Source organism: Pararge aegeria, chromosome 10 (assembly GCF_905163445.1).
Source record: "Pararge aegeria chromosome 10, ilParAegt1.1, whole genome shotgun sequence".
Lineage (NCBI taxonomy): Eukaryota > Metazoa > Arthropoda > Insecta > Lepidoptera > Nymphalidae > Pararge > Pararge aegeria.
Window position 1 is genome coordinate 11747446 of NC_053189.1, and position 19787 is coordinate 11767232.

Sequence of the window (19787 nt, forward strand, 5' to 3'; positions counted from 1 at the left end):
ATATTCTTCAAACCTTTAATATTATTTTAAATCCAAATATATTTTACACCTACGTTATAAAAGTGCTCAATGCTGGGTGCATTTAGTGTTAGAAATAAGAGTTCAGACTCTATTTGAGCTGTGTAATAGCTATAGTCGAATATTCTAGAACAATAGTCGCATTAGGTGATCGATTGGGTGGCATTTTCGACGGTACAACTCGAGATTCGATTCCGGGAAATATAAAAAACAAATAAAAACTAGCTGGATACATTATTTTACTAAAAAGTTTGCAACTCTTTTAATGTCATCAAAACCAGCCAGATGCATAAAGTACAGCCAAAGAGATTTTATTATAGTAGAAGTTTATATATTCTATATGCGAAAAGACTTTTTCCCTGACCTAATAATAATAACTATTATTACTTATTCATTCTTCTAAGGAGTATTCTGAGCGAATGAAGTTTTAAGCCTGAAATATAACTTTGGTAAACATTTTATGAAGATGTACTTACGGAGATTGACTACGGGCACCTAATCCGAACAACAAGCTAATAGCTAGTAGCTACTCAAAACAGTACAATTTTCGACTACCACTGTAGTACCTAAGTACAATAGTTTACAGAAGCGGTTTTTGTGCTTTTTTACTTTTTCCGGTTCTCTTAATTAAGTAACAGAGTTAATTTAAATCTAGTTCAACTTTTCAGCTTACGTTTTAAATGCATGCACAGGTAGGCACGTATGGCGTGTGAAAGTTTTTTTAAAAGAGAAGCGTAAAAAATGGTCACAATGCAACGTTGGCCGTGCTACAAATTAGCTGCCAATTCCATCGAACACACTATTATAAGTTGTGCCATTGTTTTACTGTTTTTAGAACTCGCACCAAGTTAGATTAGCTGCGTTCTGAGTGAATGCAGTATTCACGTCGAATGCTCATGTTTTTATCCTGCTATACAGTATAAACATAATTGGATTATGTAAACTAATTTTGACTGTTCATTCTTTATATATGCCGTTCTTTTTCTGATACAAAGCGTTAATTATGCCTAGTAATGTTAGTCTCTCACAGCTTTTCTGGTGCCTCGTTGGTCTAGTGGTTTCCGACCCCAGGTGTTTTCTGTTAAAGAATTTTTAGTTCTAGCCCGGAGTCAGGGAATTGGCGGTGTAAACCCCCGTGCTTGGGAGTGCACATTAAGCGTTGCGTCGGTCCGGCTATTATCACTAACCTGTGACGATAGTAGGTAAACTCACCAACACGCACTGTAACAACATGGTGGGTCTATGCTCTGAATACCGCCTCTCCTATGAGAGAGGAGGCCTGTGCCCAATAAAAAGTTAATAAGAGATGAGGCCTGTGCCCAATAAAGAGTTAATAAGAGATGCATGAAGATGATGATGACAGCCTCTTTGGGGTAGTGGTATTTTCTGAGAAACTATTTGTTAGGAAATTCTAATTCCAGAGAGTCCAATTTGAAATTTATAATCAAATTTTTAAGGTGGCCCAGGTATGGATACAATTCATATTTTTTTCAAGCCACATTCTTCTTCCGATATTACGCTTTAACTAATATCTTAGCACCATCCCTGAGCTAGGAAATTAACTTTGTAGAAATTTTTAAACCAACCTATATACCTATATATGGCAATTTTTATTATCTATTCCCGTGCCTCGACTCGAAAAGCAAGTTAATCCATCTGCTCGGTTATCACCAAATTTTGCAGAAACTATTGCATAAAAAAGCAATGATAGATATTTTATTTATTGGAAATGAACAAACATGTTACCGAAGGCCGGTAAATCCTCGTCAAACGGGGCGCGTGTTCTGCGTGCTGGAACCGCCGTTGCCGGGATCTCGTCCTTGTCGATTGTATAACCGACTAGCCGCTCATATTATTACCATTAAAACAATATTACCTACCACATCTGTTTACACTGAATATTTGCTTGTGTTATTGACTTAATTATCTCATGCCTCTTTCTCATAGGAAAGATACCCTCCACGCTGCGATTTTATATTGATTTCTCCTACTAGATCACTGCGGTCTATTTTGCATAAAAATAGGTATTGTATGTATATTTAATAAATCTGAATCAACGACGAACATTCAATTTTAATCTCATATAGTGGACTCTTGGTAAATATTGGGATGGATCATTGTAGAACGAAAAATGGAGATTGATATATCGGTATTACCATTTATGCAAGGAAATGCACGAATAGATTAGTGAATGCCGGTAAATACTCGTCAAACAGTGCGCGGCTCGTGCGTGCCGCTATCGCCGTTGCCGGGATCTCGGCCCTATGCCGATTGAATACCGGCTAACCGCTTATGGTTTTCCCAGCACTTGGGGCAGATAATTTTAAATTTGTATCTGGATAGGATATTAATTTCCTCTTTAACCTAGTGCTTAGAATACGGGAAGAATACCAAGAAGAGTATACGCGACCAAAATGCAAATGTCGAGATGGATTTGCAGTGTGGCAAGAATGGAAAAGTAATGCAATGAATGAGGGATGTTTACAAAAGTAGTATCAACGTAGCACAGAAACGATGAGGAGAAATAGACTGCCGAGGTAGGGTCCACCCTCGACGGGAAGAACCACAGAAGAGATGGATCGATTGCGTAAAAACATATGCGTGCAAAAGGCGTGATTAGTGATTCTAGTTAAGATATAATAGAAATGAGTGGAGATCGTGTCGACCACCTTAGGGCTGGATAAGAGCAAAAATACGAAGTCTATAGTCTTACGAAGTCTATGTTCAACTACGGAATTACGCGTAACACTGATAGTTGTCGAGTAATTAATATATAATATGTAACTAGCATTTGAAAGCTCACTGATATAAAATGAATGGTTTATGCTAACGTGCATGTGACCTTCACAAGGACATAAAATGGAAAAGCCATAAACGAGTTAAGCGACAATGTTAGAGTAGGCCGCCTTTTGCGCATGTATGAAGTGCACATCACTGTGCGGATGTAACGTCAGTTTACCTACGTGAAAACTTAAACTAAGGCATCATACAGATTATTAAACCGTCAGCAAACATCGAACAGAGCGAGGCTTTGCGTGCCGGTGGTACACCAACGGGGATCTTGCTATAACCCCAAAATATGAGACATGTATGTCTAAGGTTGTCATCTACATATGTTCAAACGTAGGTACGTTATGTGAACATGTGTATTGCTTTTTTTTTATATTATCTCGGATCTTAGTATTTTATCCGTGTTCCCAGGCCGTATTCGACTTACCAGAATAACTAATGTAATTTATATAATTTATTTTAGTTTATGAATTGCGAAACTTTTTTTATTTTATTTCGACTGCAATCATATTATTATTTCTGTGACATTTATAGTAAATTCAAATTTTAACTCACTGAATATTTTTTAGAATTACACCTAAATAATTATTTATATATTTGCATGCCGATATGGTAGAATATGTTTTAACTAGAAAAGTTATTGTGATTTTTTTAATATCATTTTTGTACAGACATTTCTCTACTCAATGAATCCCGGAATAACCTGGTGTTATGGTGTTATATCCCACCGACATACTCAATAGCCTATGACAGTCCACAGGATGCTGCCCACAGGATGCTGCCCGGTCTCCCTCCTCGTATGAACTCCCTGGAAAATGGGGTGACAAATGTATTCTGATCTACAGTCACGACACGGTATAGTAATGTTATAATATTTACCCATTTCCAACTAGCCGTGCTTATAACATGGTTTATTGATAGGCATGGCCGAGACGCACAAACATATTAGTCCAGATCGGTAATTCCTCGTCAAACGAGCGAAGGCCGCACGTGCCAGAGGCGTTGTTGCCTGGATCTCGCGCCTACGCGGAATGCATAACCTTCCGTGGCTGTCATGGCACCCAAGGACAAGGACGTTTGTTGCTAACGGGGCAACTTTGCTTATAAACTAACTAGGTATAACTTTTACTAGTATTCCAGATAGGACCTCAACTCTGCTGTTACTATAATTACTATAGTGTCCCAGGGGTCGATCAATGAGTTAAACGATATAGTATATAATATGTGCATAGTACATACTACGAATGAAAAATCGTTTATAAACATTTAATTTGTGTAATCCAGTTCATGTATTATTATTTATGTAGTTATTCGTTTTGTATTTGTTTTTATTATGCAGTCTGTTTTCCTAATGTTTTCCTAATCCTAAGGATGGCTGACAGAGATGCTATAAGAGATAAGGCCGCGTTTTGTGTTCTGATTCTGTTTTTGTTTTCCATTTTACTTTTATTTCTTCAAATTGTGGTGTGCAAATAAAGAGTATAAATAAATAAAAATAAAATAAAACATAAATAAACGTACGATAACTTTTCATTATATTATTCATATATTATGCTAGATAGCCTAGTGGTAAGTACCTTGAGCCTCCCTTTTACGGGGACCGAGTTCTATCCCCGGCACGCACCTCGCAATTTTCAGAGTTAATTTAAACAAATTAAATATAACTTATATATGTTACAGGAAAACATCGCAGGGAAACTGCATGCTCTCCATAACTTGGTGGTAGATTATAGCTTTGACCCGTCTCATTCTGAAAGGAGACTCGTGCTCTGTAGTGGGTCGGTGATTTGCTGATAATGTTGATGGACATTCAAACATTCATTTCAATTTATTTTTGTAAATGTTGACGGCCGACTGGCGCAGTGGGCAGCGACCCTGCTTTCTGAGTCCAAGGCCGTGGGTTCGGTTCCCACAGCTGGAAAATGTTTGTGTGATGAGCATATGTGTGTGTAGATAAAGTAGCAAACTTTTTCTATAATATTAATAACTAGCTGACCCACTGAAAGATTATATATTTTCTCACTGCGACGGTGAGAACCTTCCCTAGAATTCCATGAATATTTCAAGACCTAAATCAGATGGTCGAGCCCTTTTCGAGTTTAAGTGGAACTAACAAACATCAATTCATTATTATATATATATGCAGAAGATAGAATCATGAATGGCAATTGCTAATGAAAAGTTTGACAGTTAAATACGCCAATGGTTAGTGGTGGCAGTGGTGACAGTTAAAATAATTTTTAAACGTAAGTTTATAACGGTTAGTTACAGCGTAGTTTGAATTATATTGGCTACTGGGTCTCGCAAGTCATCTGAGTACATTTTATGAGCATCTAATAAAATTTTTATCGTGTAACAGTAAAGAAGCAATCAGTCTGTTGGATATTGGCCTGCAGGGTCCGTAAACACGCGCATTTTATGTTTGTACTAACCGCTTTTCATAGATTTGTGAAATAATTCCCGACTAAATTACGCATAAGGATCGGTACCCGTCGTTAATCAAATCATTATCGTTCAGTAAGTCTTACTTATTAATCATAGCATGTTACAAGATGAGAATAATCATTTTATCTATGACACTTTTCATAAAAAATATAAAGTTACCGTACAACTGAACCATGTAAGGCTAAGATTTAGTTTTAATTAGCATACCCTCTATGGTGTAAAATAATTTAAGCAAAATCTCTAAAGTTTGCAAGGCAAAAAAATATACGGAGGTTTATTATACATACCGTAGTTAAAACTAAAATAACGTATTTAACCTAACCCTACCTAAATAGCATAGTTTTTTACAAAAGAGTTGAAATAATAGTTTTTAAATTTTATAGGAGCTTCATCAGAAAGAACGAGTTAAACTAACTAGAACTAATAAATAGTTTTTTTTTAATAACCACTTGGACTTCGGCCTTAACCTCTTCTCATTGTGGGAGGAGACCTTTGCTCGGTTGTGGGTCGGTAATGAGTTCTCATAACTAGTTAAAGGAAATGAAAAAAAATCCTTACAAACTAATTTAGTTTGCAACTGTTTTGAAACCTCGGAGAGCGAAAACCTCAAAACAGACTCACACTTGCATCACGTCATAACGCCAGTGAAATCTCGGGTAAAACGGCGCGGCGTAGCACAGCTAGCTAGCTTTGAAATAATATGATTGCCACAACACAGTCATGGCAATTAGCATCTTCGAATAAATCGTTTGTCCTGCCTGTAATCTTATGTCACTAAGTTGAAATTGAATCCAACTTAATTTCATTTTAATAATATTTTCCGCGGCTTTGCAAAAAAATACAGAAGAAACGATTCATTTCACATAAGCCAACGCAAAAAAGCGCGCTCGGTTGCGCAAACCGACGAACTGTTCAAATCGTTTAGTAAACGCCGAATAGGTTGTATACAGGTGAGGTACAACGATTTTAATCGAATGGAAACGGAACAAAGTGAAAATGTACACCTCAATTATTCCAGCAGCTGCGTGTGGACAAATAGCCCGCGTCAACATAAACCATCCTAATATACTCTGATGCTGAGCCAACGGATACACTTTCATAATACCTAATTATACTTTACTGTAAACTGAAAATCTAAAGCATTAAGTTGAAATAGTTTGATTCTTTATTCATACCTAAACTATATAATTAAAATACTTAATTATATGTATTTTTCGACAAAAATTTTATCCCATATTCAGCCCATGTAGGTAACATTTTTAAAGACTGTAGAAAACGTATTCCTTTATTTTTAACTGAAAGAAAAAATACCATTTTTGTGGATATAAAGGACAATCATTCTCGAATGCTGCTTTATTTTTTTATGATTAATGTTTTATGCCTAACAAAGAAAAAAAAACCTGTTTAATTTTGACATAAAATGCTTACAGCGTAGCGTAATAGATATATATGCGTCAATAGCACTTTGCACCTTGTCAATGTCACGTGCATTTTTATTTCTTTTTAGAAATAAAGATTTACTTAAACATTTAATATTTTAATTAAATGTTATATTCTATTATTTTACGTAAACATAGTTTTGTTTTTTAAAACACAGTAACATCAAAACACGAAAATAGACTATCGTTTTGAAAAATATACCTGCCAGGTAGGTACCCATTTTTAATTTTCGCATAAACATTACAAGTGATTGGAGACTGAAAAAAGCAATCTTGGTTATCGGTGCCGTGGTCGGCAACGGCATCGAAGCGGCATCAAGTAAACAACCGGGTTCGTCCTGCATTTCAATCGACTCTATTTGTATTTTATTGGAGACGATCCGACTCGAGGCCAAGCGCCACAGACCAAAGCTTTATGTTTTATTGAGTTCTTTTTATGAGTCTTACCCAATAATAGAGTTCGATATTAACAGAAAGGAACTGTTTAATTAGCACTTTCATTAACTTATGTAGGTCATTTTTTAATTTATAAGTTGCCTGACCATTTCGAATTTCACATACATTGTAGGTTATTATGACATTGTTCTACAGTAATTAAAAAATATAAAAAGTTTGCAGGTCTGAGTTATGACGTTATTTTGCTTAAACACTACAATCAAGTCAACGTACTTGAATATTTCTGCATTAGTACATTTGCAATGTTCATGCTCTATCTGAAATTATTGACTTATTAAAATCCGATATTAGCCACGGCTTGATGTGATGAAGACGTAATTAAGGCTATTTACGACTTAATTAAATTTCCGATAGGCTTCGAGGGTTATTATGACACGCAGTACATATAGGTTACTTAGTTTAATAAACACAGGTTAACTTTGACGGTGGAAATTTGCTGAACGTGCATTACGATGGCGTTGGTTTTATGTAAGGTCAAATATTTTAATCATCTTTCTTTACTTATCACTACTATCTTATATCTTTACTTCCATATCTAGAATAATATTTATAAACTGTTTTATCCACGTTCACTGACTAATTGGTTCGTCATACATATATAGTATGTACTACAAAAATAGTAGGTCAATCTAAAAGAAAATTCACAGAACCTTAAATATACCTATCTGTTATAAATAAGCCACTATAACGCATTTATTTACGCGTATAACATTTCATCACAAACCATACGTAGAGCGGGGACCAGATAGTATCGCATAAAATAATAACTTTATTTAAAACTCTTGTTTTCATTACAGATATAATTGCAATTTTTTTTATTAGTTCGGTGAACAATGTGAATCAAGAACCTCTAGCTGAGGACATCACTGCAATATTACAAAAAGTTATCGAGCAAATTGAAATTGCAAAAAGAAATAAAGAGACACAGGAAACTCCGATTGGTGCGAGAGCAAGTAATGGTTCACAAGTATCTGACCATATGACAACAAATAGTGATCTAAATAATTTGCAAGAGATGGAAAACGTTGATGAAAATGAAAGTAAATCAAATATATTTCCTAATGCTCAACAGAGTGTAGATGTTTTAGATACTACAAATTTAGATAACTCACAATCCTTAGGAAACTTGATCAAACCAGATGATTCTACAACTAACCAGCAAACACTAGAAGAAATTACATTACCTCTGGATGAATTATTGTTCACGCCTTCACGACGTACAGCAAATATAGAAACCGACGATGCTGAACGACCAACAGTAATAATGGATCAAATAACCTATAAAAATAAACATAATACTGAAAAAAATTCAAAAACTCGAAGCAATGACATACCCAAAGTACTAGCAAGCCCAGCGGACTACTCTACTAGAGCTACAACTACTACTGAATCTTCAAAAAATCTTAATGAAAACTTTGATAAAGTAATTAAAACAATAAATGAAATCAAAAAAATACATAACAAGGAACAAAAAAACAAATTAAATAACTTGGTACCTCAATACAGATCCGCTATACAGCAAATTAATGATAATAAACCATTATCTATCATTGGTCAAATGCTATCAAGAGATCAAGAGCCCGTAATTGCACAAAGAACTCCATGGTTTCATCAAACATATCCACAAACTATTATTATAAAATCACCCTTGTTTTTAGAAAGTTACCCAAATCATAGGCACCAACATGGTTTGATTCATAAAACTGAAAAAATGCTCTTCCGTCAAGTTCCAGTGCTTGTGGAAAACGTTCCTAAATTGTTTTGGACGTTTTTACAATAAATATAGTTTACTTTTTATATTACACTAAATTTTAAACGCATTTGATCATGGGTCAATGAAGACAAACATTTGTTCATATTAGGGTTCCATACCAAATTGGTAGAAAAGGCACCACCTCATGGTATTTTCATGCGTTTGCCGCACCGTTTTATTTTTTTTAACTTATATTGCCTTTGACTTGGAATTTAGAATAAAATGTTATAAATAATGCGTTATTGCAAATGTATTTTTATTTTCATTGCGAACGAGGCGGAAATGGGTTAAAATTTTAATGTGGGGTTACTAGATCAAGTGGGTTTTCATATGAAAGGAATTTGCACATTCTAAAATAGATTTTTTTATTTCTTTGAAAGCTGCTTGGTTTATGAACTGTCGCAAAAAAAATCTTATCTCCAATGTTTGTATAACTCGAGTGAATATTGACTATTTAAATATGATAGGAAAAAATTAAATGATATCTCTATTTAAGATTCAGCGGCTGCAATATTGCGTTCCTGACGTATGTCAGTTGGTCATATATAACCACACGAAGCAGACCTAAATTTGTAAGAGCGCTGTATGGATGTCTCCTCAGTTATTGGTTCTAGTCCAAATGATCATTTTATTCCCTTTTTTTCGAGCAAAGCTTGGTCATCCAGGTACCTACTAGTTATAACGATACCTATAAGCATTCGTTAGTTGGGCAAATAGCCAATAAATATATTTTTATCGTAAAGCAACGCCACTTCAAAGTCAAATCGTACATCAATTGCAAGGTTTCATAGTTTTATTAATAAGCAATAGTACCATTTCTAATTAAATTTTGTTATTCTGTTACCTCTGAGAGAAGCAGGCGTTACTTATGCGGATGTCAATGAAATACAATGACTAATCTTTATTTGCTATAACCGCGAAAACCAGACAAACCGTGCAATTTATAATTTATTTACTGCCTTCCAAAATGCGCTATCTGCGTACGTATTGCTCTTAACGGAGCACCTTCGGTAGATGTTAATAATTGTAAATTGGTTTTAAAAATAATTAGAAAAAATTAAATATAGCACCGTGCAGATTTGCCTTGTTTTGGTGGATTAGCTATAGCTCACTAAGCATTAGTTCATTGTTCATTGAAAAAATTATAATAGTCAATGAATGATAATAATGAAATGTGCTTCAAAAGATATTGTTATTACTTTTAGTGTTTATGGGTGGTTGTATAATTATTTGCTGTTGTTTTAAGGCACGGAACACTACATTACGCGAGTATGACTGGCACTTAGCCGAGTTTGTGATAGTGCATTAATTAGGTCGCATTGCAATCGACACTATGTTTTTAAGTGGCAGTTACCGGCAGCTAGTTAGCAAGTTGCGCATCCCGAACACAAAGAAGCTACCCGCAATACAGTCTAACTAGTGAGCATCTAGCAAATACGATCAAACCGAAGTCCAAACTGTTTTCAAAGATCTAGTTAGCTGTTTGATGACTCAACTCTTCACTGTCATGTTTGCAATTTTCCAATGTTTGTTTGAAATGGCTGCCTGTCAATCAATTGATTTAGTAACAGTGCGACAGCTTTAAAATGGCGGCAAATAATGGCTAGTTTAGGTCTAGCTGTAGCGAAAGGGATGTTAAATGAATCGCCAAATACATACATAATGGTAAAATGGCAATGATTGTTGTAAATGCGATGGCCGATGGATCAGGAAAACAAGCAAGTGTAGTATGGGACGCTCTCCAGCGCGATAGAGCGACGACATAAAGAGAGTGACGGGGAGTCCCTATGTGGATGAGGAAGGCTAAGGACCGGGTGTGGTGGCACCTCTTGGAAAAGGCCTATGTTCAGCAGTTGACATTGACCAACGGCCCATAACCACCACGCTGGGCAGACCGGTTGGTAGTAAAAGTAGATGGTATTATATCTTCCGGCCACACACGCACACACACGGCGCTACCACATTAATTACCGAAGTAAGTTTCCCATACAAACTTAAATACTCGTATATACCCCGACCCACTGCGTCACCTCACATGCCTGCCTTCCTGATGAACTGCGCGATTAAATGCTTGTTTTTTATTGGTATGGTATTTCCTGAGTATACTAGCGCATTCTAACAAATACAGTTTCATTTCCTAATTAAACGCATTAGGAGTGCAAATTTAAAAAGTTCTTTTATATTTTTATTCCACTACAAGTCAGCCCTTGACTGTAATCTCACCTGCTGGTAAGTGATGATGCAGTCTAATGTGGTAGCGGGCTAACCTGTAGGTATTCCTGTTAAATTTAAACCGCGGCACTGTACTAAGTGATCGGCCTCTTCGCGACATCGTACCAGAACGCTAATTCGCTTAGCGCTTTTTCCCACCAGACCAGAGAAAATTTAGAAATTATAAATTCCAAATTTGCCCCTGCCGGGAATCGAACACAGAACCTCAAATTTAAAACCACCACGGCGTCAGGGAGACCTCACCGACGTCAAAAAAAAGTAATACAGTGTAAACATCGAGTGTGAAACTTTCAAAATTTGTCTATCAAATTCAGAAAATAAATCTAATGTATTTTCAAATCAGACTGATAGTTTCAGAGATTATTGAGTTAAAACAAGAAACCAAAGCTTCAGCTTTATTATTATTACAGGTGGCTAAATAATCAATACTTCCATGCTTATATGATAAATATGAAAATGTATTTGTTTGTTTGTTACTTATGTACCGATCATAATATCCGTAGAGTAACAAAATTTTGCATCCCATCTTCGCCCGACCCCATTTTCACGCGGCTAAGGTTGGAGTGGGCTTTTTAGGCTACGTATTGAGAGTTAACCGTGAATTAGACACAGCTATTACGAGCTGCCTACGATATACCTAATGGGCGCTGCAGAAATCCAATAAAAAATAACATCGCTCACAGCCTCACACAATATGCTTCCTTCCTTTCACAGATGTTTTTGAGTTATGGATAGGTATCACTGTCTGGAATGTTATGCTTTTTTTTTCTAGGATTCATTAGGTTCATACTTTATGAGATATACAATAACAGTTGAATTCATTTTTTGTTTTTTAGGAAATAGAATTATACAAACCTATTATAAAGTACTTATGCAACGTGTAAATGAAAACCGAAATATTACTTCCCATGCTTTAGAGGTACATTATTTACTGTCTCTGAGACTTATAACTGACTGTAAAACCGAAACGTTAATAGGTTTTGAGTAAATCACTGCCATCGTTTTATTGAAAGAAATCAGATACAGCTTTCACATCACATGCAAAATTAAAATCAAGTGACTCCTGTCACTTTGTTAGATACGTCGCGTAGCGTAGGTATTATGCGCGTGTCGGTCTTTTATGTTCAATAGGGTTGTCATGAGTTAACACTTAGAATGTTTGATAAAGTTTGTAATTGTATGGAAAAATTGTGATTTAATATTTTTACAGGGGGATTCCTTATGAAATATACGTACGCATCTTTCAACAGTATTTCGTAATTCGTTTACAATTTTTACATAAGCTGGCAGTAGCCAAAAATTCAAAGTCCACCCGTCTCGTATGACGCAGTGTGGCAGACTTTTCAGTGATCGGATTAGGTTCTAAGGAGAATGGGCAAGGCATTTTACAGTTACATTTTTCTCTATTTTATTTGAACTGTATGTGTAAAATGTGGTCAAGTAAAAATTCGGTTGATGTACGAAAAAAATATAATCTTAAAGTGTTCAACCGTTTAACTAATTTTTTGTTTGTATAATTTGTTGTGATAGAGGCGGACTGTGGGCACGTATTCTGTAGGAATTTTAGCTGTATTTCAGTGATAAGCGAGTAGATAGATGGCAAGATAAATATGCGGAAAGTGGAGACAGGTGAACAGCAGCATTCTTCAGCCTTTCAAATCTTACACATGTCCTAACATATTAAAAATTATTATTAAATATTATTATAAACATCTAGCGTCGTTTAAATTAAATTGGTTCTGTTAACCAGTAACTTCCTAACTTACAGTAGACACCATAGGGGCTGAGTGATTTGTGAATCATCATCATCAACCCATTACCAGCCGACTATAGGGTATGGGTCTCCTCTCAGAATGAGAACTGTGAAGGCCAGCACACTTCAGATTCGTAGACTTCACACGCCTTTGAAAAAATTATGGAAAACTCTGAGGCATATAGGTTTGCTCGCGATGTTTTCCTTCACCGTTAAAGTATAAGTCCGAATAGCTAGAGCGTGCTGGGCATCGAACTCGGTGCCCCCGAAAGGGAAGCCAAAGCCTTACTCACTAGGCTATAACCGCTTCAAAAAACAAAAAATAAAGTTGAAAGTTGTAGAAACTGAAAATTAATTAATTCATATCAACAGTAGAAATGTGTAGTACCTACACACAGTTCAGTGCAGGACGATAAAGTTCATAAACATAAAATTCATATTTCCTGTTAAAAAGTGCCATTTAGTTTTTAAACAGCACATTCTCCGTCATACCTACAGACGGAATTTTTCACCGGCTCCGTACATTATAATAAGACAACTCATAACTTCGCACTCGACGCGCGAATAATCCGTCTAGTTCTAGAGACGGTTGTAAGATTTTGCATGGCTAAAATAAAAATTATATCTATCTTTACTTATAGTAAAACTGTAACTGGAATATTTCTGTACATTTATAATATTTAGAAAATTTTTACCGGGGGAAGCCATATCGAATCGATACTGAGTCCAAAACAGATTTTTATTTAATTTTTGTCTGTCTGTCTGTCTGTCTGTCTGTCCGGGCATCGCGTGAAAACTACTGAACGGATTTAAATAAAATTTGGTATAGTAGGAGCTGTTTTTCCGGGTCAATATATAGAATACTTTGAATTCCGATAAACAATAAGTTTCCTCCGGGAAATGGAATGAAATTTTTTATAAATTTTCCTTCACAGCTCCGGTAAATTTGAACCGACTTTAATAATTCTTTTTTTATTTGAAAGTGTATACTATCAAGCAGGTATTGTCTTATTTTAATAAAGATCTGATAAATATTCTCGAAGATAAAGGACTCTTCGCAAATAACAGCAAGTCGCATGGTATGGTACTAATAGGTATTTGCGAAATTTTGTGAGGATGGGTGTATGGATTGATGTTTGTATGTATGTATCAAATAAAATAAAGACAACTTATTAACTCAGTTTACCACTTTAAGTAATAGTAGGTACATAGCTAGCCACGATCTTTATGATGTTAGCAACTGATCTATTCTAGCTTCTCGATTGACTCATACGCGAAGGAAGTTTCGAGGTTCCGCTAGTATCCAATAAAGTGTAAGAAATCCCTCTTTATATATACTTAAACATTCGTAATCGAAATTCTATCAGTGACAGAGGTCGTCCAAGGAAGTATGCATATATGCTTATTTCAGCCACTAAGCAGCATTGCTGTGCTCCGGTCTGAACAGCGTGGTTGCCTGCTTAAGCGGAAATTTGTATTGTATTCGTATATAATATTCGTATTTTTATTAATTTTATTTATTTCTTCAAAAATAACAAATGGCTAATCTATTTGTAGCTTTTTACATAAAATACAAAAAGTTTTTTTTTCATTTTAGCTTATCTAACATGAAATTCAAGCCACTTAGCATCTGTAAATAAAAGTAAAAGATCCTACATCAATATGTAGTCCACCTCTCGGCCTATTAAGCGCGTATTAGCACAGCACGTGTTAATCTCCGTGAGGAGCTTTCAATAGCGTTTCGCATATAGAAAACTTTCGGTGAAAATGTTTGAAACTTCTCATCGGAACGTGTTGGGTGAATTTGCTATGTTAATGTGTTTCCCCTCTTTGTATCAGAAGCTGTCTGCTTGTTAAATATAAGCTGTGCCATGTATAAAGAGCACTGGCAAGACAAACTGTGAAGTTGTTAATCTATTCTATTAGGACATCAAACGTGTATGGGGGTGCGTTTATTATAGTAGCTATGTGTGTTTATAGATTTCAACGAGGTTTGTTGCCTAATTTACGCCACTCTTGCGTAACTCGGCAGTTGGAGCTATCGGACCTTTTCTAGAAATAATTGCGACTTGTATTCGACAATTTTGGTATTCTTGTAAAATTACTGACAGCTCAAATAAAATGCCGAAAATGTAAATATATCTGGAAAATAATAGTAACCGTGTTAACAATTGATAGTAGCATGTATATATAATAAGTCCTTAAGATTATTTGAACAATACTATTAAATTAAATTATAGAAATAGAATGAACCGTGTTCGCTAGATTTTTTGACTGCCTGTCTGTTTGAGTGTAACTTTTTATTCAGTCTAAAACATCGGATTCAGTCATCCGTTATTATAGATTATATTTTTATAAAACCTTTAGAAGTAGGACGTCTTCACATGGAAAAACCCCTTATATTTGTTTACCGCGAGATAAATACACACATCGACACCTAGCCTCAAAGTAAGTGTAGCTTGTTTTATGGGTACTAAGATGACTGATGAATAATTTCGTGGATAATATACATACTTATAAAATACAGATAAATACCCAGACACTGAAAAACATTTATGTTCATCACAGTTGTGGAAATCGAACCCACGGCCTTGGTCTCAGAAAGCAGGGTCTCTGCCCACTGCGCCAATCGGCCGTCTGATATTTATACTGAACCAATTTCAACTGAACTTTTACGGTTAGCTTGGAAGACTACGTTGCAAGAAAATTGCTAGGGTATTCGAATAACGTGTCTATAAATGCATAGCTGACAAGGCTGTAGGTCATTTTTTTAGTAAATTTAATTTGTAATTTTTCTTAGCCTCAATTTCAAAATACAAAAATGCCATTAAAGATTTATAAAAGGCAGCCTACGGCGTGCTATCTAAAATGTCAAACTTAAATAATTATTTCAAGTAGTATAAGTGCTGACTTATCAATCATTAGTAAGAAAACCAGAAAACTTTATTTAAGAACGTTGCCTAGTGAATGAATTTAGTAGATTTCCTATACAACAACTGCCAAAACGTCAAATTTATTCCTCATTTAAATAATATTTGGCGATCGAAAAATCAGCCCTGCGCAAACAAAAATAATACAAATCAGGTTGGCTTGGCTTGGAAAATCGTAGGTAGGCTCATGTAAACAAAAGCGGGAGTGTAAACTGTAAAAAATGGTTTCCTAGTCAAAGTTCCACACCAACTGCTTTACCAGCTTTAAATGAAGCGTTATTTTATATAATGATTTAATTATTTACAGGTTAATGAGTGCTTATTCAGTACGTCACCCCACAATGACCATTCTTTTAATAGCAATTGTATATTTGTTCAGCCATCATATTATTTGCAGACTATGTTATCAACTTATCAACAATGTACATATTATGTTTAATAGGATATGAGTTAAATTGTTATTAACTCTAAAATGTTGTATTCGTTTTTTGTTTCACTACCAAGTGATGGATTTTGAGAAAAGTCAACCTATTTCATATAATCAATAAATCATTTATGCATTCGTTTATTTACGCTCCTATGACTAAACAATTACCGGGCGCAGTCTCCGGCCAGAGTGAGAAGGGTTATGATATATTGAAATAGAATATCATTCGATACCTCATATTATACATACGTCTTTATTTGTACGTTTCAAACGGCTTTTTATATAACGACGGTGATAACAAAAAAAACTGGCTAAGTTTGTTGTGGGCTCTTCTTAGACCAGAGCGCATTTGGAATCCTCCTAGCTTTCGTTTTAAATTAACGAATGCCGATAGCACCATCAGTAACATTAGTGTTACATGTTAAATTTATGAACGCTTCATAAGTGCCTTCAAAAATATTTTATTTATGTTGACCTTATTAAGGTCATATATAAAATATTTTGGAATTTGACTTATACTTTTTAATCAACGAAACAAATTAGTCACAATAGTAGCAATACTCAATAGACTAGTGGATATTCTAATGAGAAATCTGCACAGAAATTCATGAATAAGGAATTCATTACTTTTGTCAAAATATACCTTCCATTATAAATCAAACATAATATAATGAATAAGTAAATATTTCGATATAAATCTGTTAAAATCTTTTGCCTACTTTGAGTGCATAAAGTTGGTTGTTAGACCGTCGGGCCTGAATAATAACAGCTCCGCTAATCCTTGCGGGAAACAAAGTAAATATTGCCTCATGTAGCTTTAAGATACTCATACAAATCCAATTTATTTTCCATTTCCTCACTTCATGAAAACTTAAATATGCTTGCCAGGTAAACCACTTTGAAAGCAATCCTTTGATCGTGGTCTCTTTATGCGAAATTGTATCAAAATATAATATCTACATAAGCACTCATTTTCCCAGTTAAGTGTTTTCACAAACTCCACTTAAGTGTTATGTTATACTAGCCACTCAACAGTGTCCAAGTTCTTAGAAATAAAAAATATATAGCTATATCTATAAAGCTTAGAACAAAATATGGCGAGCACAAAACCTTTATGTGAAACGCGGTGAATACCTTTATTCTACAACAAACTAATTTCGTACGAAAGTACCAAATCTCTACTCAATTAATAAAACAACCAAGTACCTAGCTGGGTCCTGCCTCCCTATTTATTATTAAGGTGTTATATCTGATATTTCAAGATTGTTATTGTTTCAGAGTTCCATTTTCATTAAAATGTTATAGTAGGTGCCTAATTATGTAATCAGTAATTTTATAAAGCGAGTAAATAACCAAACTTTTGATAATTATAAATTCATATTGGCCAGATACTTTATTAAATTGAATAGGATTTTTACAAATACGCTAATAATAATTATTAAAATTAAATATGATTAACAACCAATATTGAAGACATTGAGTTGGTGGGTATTTTGGTATAAATACGACTGCATTATCGATACACTTCAGTCCTACATGGACTCGACCTCCCGGTGTAGTCGTTTATGATAAGTCTCATAATTTTATTCACAGAAACATGAGTAAATTGATGCACTGCATCAACTATTTTAAAAGATAAGTAATATTCTTGTTGTTCAACATATAAAGTGGATCTCATTTATATTAGCTTATTTTAAATAGCTCGCTAACTGCAATTTAATGACAGCCCTCGCCGAAATTCTTAAGCATAATTTTTAGCTGTAGTTGCCTTAAAAATCACAGCTACTTTCATCCACGTTAGTAAAATCTTTTTCGTAACCAACTACGAAACAAGATTATTATTTCGTCTTTCTATACCTACTTGGTAACTAATTAGCAACTGGGTTGGTCGATATATGTACCTAATTTAATCTTTTGTTTACTTTATGACTAAACTTTATGGTTTTCCCTACTTTTCTTATATAGAATTCGATCACACAGTATATTTGCAAAACAAACGGCAACTGATCAAGGAGATAAAGGAAATTGTTTGCGCTTATCTCTTCGACGATACACAAGTAGGTATCAAGTCACTAGCAAACTAATAAGAATCCTGAGACTGAACAGGTTACAGACTAACTTAATCTGCAGAGCAAACCAAATTAGGAAGCTCAATTTCATTGTACTGAAACTCAAGACAAAAGCGGATCGTACCCCTACAAATATAGTATTCTATAGATCCCGTAAAAAGTTCCGAGTAGTTTTATTAAATGATGCTTACACATTAAATTATTTTTAAAATAATGATAATTCTTAAAAAAGTCTTCTATCAGAAGTTGAAAAAAAGTTATTTTTTATACGTTCCATTATTTTGCATGAGATTTACAAATACAATAGAAAATAACAATGTTTTGAAAAGGAACAAATTGAATCTAATTAAAAATTCTATTATTTTGCTCTTGATTCCACAATAGTACGAGAATAATAATTATACCCCAGTCAATTATCTACTTGTTAGGTTAACGAGTTTAGTGGAGTATGTTATTATCCTACAAATGTCCATCGCTAATATATATAAAAAGAAAAAGTAGGAGTAGTGGGTCACCTATATCAGTTGTGAATGTTGATAAGATAGGTGTTGTCATAAGTTTGATTTTACCTTTTAAATTTAGGGGGTAAACTTAAGTGGGTTCGAATTTTTTCAGAGGTTTTATATTTTTATGGGTTTTTTTTTAAACTTGTTTATGTTACAATATGTACTATATTGATAATAATACTGACGTGCGTGCGGGTAGTTAAAGAATTGCACTTTTTAAGGCTTTTGGTTTTTGAACTTATATTTAGTTTATAAGAAAAAATGACCCCACCCATCGAAACTTCCGTAACTATTAACAATGAATATATAATTTTGTACGCAGTGTATATAAATATATTAAATTTTTATGACTAAAGTTGTTGAGTTTATTTTATGTCCAAATGTATGTTTCCAGAAGTCGTAATCATCCGTAAAAGAAATATATATAGTTATATTTTTTATAATTTATACATAACGAATATTACAAAACATAAATTGCACCTACCTTATTATTTTTTAAGAGGCTTTCTTAGTAGGTATATCAGTCGTTTCAAAAAAAAAATCTTTAATTTACCGAAGGGTAAATATTTTTTAGGGTTGGCAATATCTGGTATTGTATTAGTTATCAAGTATATTAGCTAGCCCAAATTTAATTTTTACCAGTGCATAGCATAACCAATGTGTATGTAACCAAACACAGTAAAGTGATAATTTTCTTTCCTTACATTTTAGCAACAGGATAGTTATAAAAAGCTGATTTTGGGAATCACGTAAAAGTTTATGTCCTTCATCATTAGCATTATGACAATATAACCAAGATCCTATGACAACTGAAATAAGTTTATTAACTATTTCAGTTACATGTAAGTTTTAATGTATACATTTAATTATAGATTTATTTGTATATAAAAGCTGATATATGGGTTTATATGCCTCTAATAAAAAACTAAATTATTATTATTATTATTTTTGTTAGCATCGGCCCATGGA